This window comes from Nomia melanderi, unplaced genomic scaffold, assembly GCF_051020985.1.
Source record: "Nomia melanderi isolate GNS246 unplaced genomic scaffold, iyNomMela1 scaffold0328, whole genome shotgun sequence".
NCBI lineage: Eukaryota > Metazoa > Arthropoda > Insecta > Hymenoptera > Halictidae > Nomia > Nomia melanderi.
In genome coordinates, this window is record NW_027475443.1 from 44,236 (window position 1) to 47,493 (window position 3,258).

The following is a 3,258-nucleotide window of genomic DNA, read 5'->3' on the forward strand; positions in this document are numbered from 1 at the left end:
CGCCAATTTCGCGGCAAGAGATAATATGGGACGAATGACCGGCAAAGAGCCAGCTGTGAAGTCTGTTTTTTTAATCGAATCCGTGGACGTGTGTATGCCGTAGCGTCGCTCGTCGTGTTCGTTCATGGTCGTTCCGAGAGAAAGAACGAAAGCGGTAACGAAGGGACCGGCCGTGAAGCTCGTTTTAAAGCCGCGCGTCTGACACCCAACTCTTGCGCGCCAATTTCGCGGCAAGAGATAACATGGGACGAATGACCGGCAAAGAGCCAGCTGTGAAGTCTTTTTTCATTATTTGCTTTCAATCGATCGATCGGTACGATTCGTGCAACGTTTCGCGCGATGCGACGCGAAAACATGCGCGCAACAATAGATGCGTCTGATCGGAAGAACGCGAGGGTCGACTGCACGCGATGGATTCAGTATCGGGTAGGATACAAAATATATCCCCGTCGTTTCCACGCGTGCGAGTCTTCTGCGTCTTTCGCGGGTTTTTGAATGCACTATACGCCCGGAACGTCGAGAAATATATACATATTACTTGAACGTTTTTCGTCTCGAAAGGCTTCGGTGTCGTCTCCAAGGCGACGCCTGAATCTCCTTCGCGCGCTGGTCGGAGATTCAGGTATCAACTTTTATCTTCTCTTTGAAAGAAGAGAGATATTAGGTCGAACAAATGAGAATAAAATTATATATGTGAAATATAAAATTTATACGATTACCCTGAACGGTGGATCACTTGGCTCGTGGGTCGATGAAGAACGCAGCTAATTGCGCGTCAACGTGTGAACTGCAGGACACATGAACATCGACATTTCGAACGCACATTGCGGTCCACGGATACAATTCCTGGACCACGCCTGGCTGAGGGTCGTTTACGTACCATACACTGCTTGCGTAGCTCTGTCAAATCCCCGCCGTCGTTCACCTCTTCGGATCGAACGTTTTTTTACCGAAGGGCGCAAAGAACGTTTCTGAGTCGGGTTAAGAGAAGGATGCTACGTACGAGCGAACGATGGGTGTCTCGTCGGCGTTTGTCGCGGACACGCGAAAATTCTGTGAATTTCACGGACAGTGTACGTTCTAGTTGTTGCAAAACGATCGGAATCGTTTGTATGGACTCGCGTGAGTGTTCGCGGCGTCGTGCGTCGTTCAATTACGACCGCCCGCGGATACCGCTCCACTGCGATATGGATCTGAGCGACAACTTTTTCGGCTGTTCGTGAGATGAACGGTTTCGTGTGTTTAGAAAAATTTTTTTTCCCGCGCTCCCGACGTCACCTGAAATGATGCGTCAGAGGTGAAAGAAAATATTAAGAAGTCGAGAGAGAGAGAGACTACACACGTTTTATTCATATTTTGTATACCGTGCGTGAGACGGATGTGCACGACACGTCGTATGTCGGTATATTACCGACTGGCCCCAGGGAGATTGTTTTCTTCCTCTCTTACGAATGAGATGTACGTTTCGGAGGATCGTCGTTACCGAAACACACGGCAAAACGAGACTTCTCGCAGCAGAACCTTTATACACAATACACATCGACTCTTTTTACCCCGAGAGAGAGAGAAAAGGTGTATTTCTTTTTTTTATTTTTCGAATTCGACGCACGAACGCTTTGACGACTGGAGAAAAACACGGTGTGTGTTAAAATCGTGCGGGACGAGCATGCGTATTCGTAACGGGTCGAATAGTTCTTATTCCCCGTCGTCGCGTGTCCTCGCTGGACCACCACCGTGCGCTTCCGCCACGTTCAGTTGAATTTCGAAATATATATATATAAAAAGAATCACCATATACTCTCTTTCGGGAGGTGTATTTTTATCGGTTTCTGCTATAGAGAAGAGACGGAGATCGTGTTGTGAGGTGTAACGTTTCTGTATCCCCGTTTCGGAGGATCGTCGTTATCGGCGGAACACACGTCAAAACGAGACTTCTCGCAGAACCTTTATACACAATACACATCGACTCTTTTACCCCGAGAGAGAGAAAAGGTGTTTTTCTTTTTTTTTTATTTTTCGAATTCGACGCACGAACGCTTTGACGACTGGAGAAAAACACGGTGTGTGTTAAAATCGTGCGGGACGAGCATGCGTATTCGTAACGGGTCGAATAGTTCTTATTCCCCGTCGTCGCGTGTCCTCGCTGGACCACCACCGTGCGCTTCCGCCACGTTCAGTTGTATTTCGAAATATATATATATATATAAAAAGAATCACCATATACTCTCTTTCGGGAGGTGTATTTTTATCGGTTTCTGCTATAGAGAAGAGACGGACGATCGTGTGTGACACCACGTGGTAACGTTTCCGTATCCCCGTAAAATACGTTTATCTTTTCTCGTAGAAAAGAGAGAGGAAGAGGCAGGAGCTCCTCTTTGGCGAGGCTTTCGAACGTCGCGTCCCGTCCGCCGGAATATAATGATATAAATATATAACCGCCGCCGACTTTGTGCGAAAGCGTTGAAACGAACGCGTCGGTCGCCCCATGGTGTGTGTTTGTCGTGTCTTCTTTTCCTCTTCTGCACTTCTCTTCACTGTCGATCGCGAGACCGCGCGAGATCCGCTTCGGTCGTCCAGTCCCCGAAAATTCTTCTCGGACGGGCGTTAAAGTTAACCGGAGCGCGAGATCGTCTAGCGAGAGTCTTTTTCGCGATCGAGTAAAATGTGATAGAAGAAGGAGAAGAGTGTAAAAAGAGAATATAGACACGCGACGCAGCAGAGACCACTGGTGAGGCGCATAAGACGCGTTCGCGAACGATTTTTCGCGACGATACGGAGTCGCGCGTGTCGCGGTATATTTATCATTTATATACGTTATAATATGAATATTGTTGTGTTCGAACGCACTCTCCTCTAGACTTTGTTTTTTTTGCCTTTGAGCGATTTTTATGAAATTCGATTGAATTTTCATACAATTCACGTTCACGACGACCTCAGAGTAGGCGAGATTACCCGCTGAATTTAAGCATATTACTAAGCGGAGGAAAAGAAACTAACAAGGATTTCCTTAGTAGCTGCGAGCGAACAGGAATTAGCCCAGCACTGAATCCCGCGGTTCCGCCGTAGGGAAATGTAGTGTTCAGGAGGGTCCATTTATCCCGTGACGTCGAACCGCGTCCAAGTCCATCTTGAATGGGGCCATTTACCCGTAGAGGGTGCCAGGCCCGTAGCGACCGGTACGCGTTTCGGGAGGACCTTTCCTTAGAGTCGGGTTGCTTGAGAGTGCAGCCCTAAGTGGGTGGTAAACTCCATCTAAGG

The 3,258-nt window shown here is 47.9% G+C and overlaps 1 non-coding gene across 1 annotated transcript; it reads left to right on the top strand.

The window, feature by feature from the left end:
• Window positions 1–716: 716 nt before the first annotated feature.
• On the top strand, window positions 717–871 carry LOC143176035 (5.8S ribosomal RNA). Its single transcript, XR_013000645.1, has one exon. It is a non-coding gene; the product is annotated as a 5.8S ribosomal RNA (ribosomal RNA).
• The last annotated feature ends 2,387 nt before the right edge of the window (window positions 872–3,258 follow it).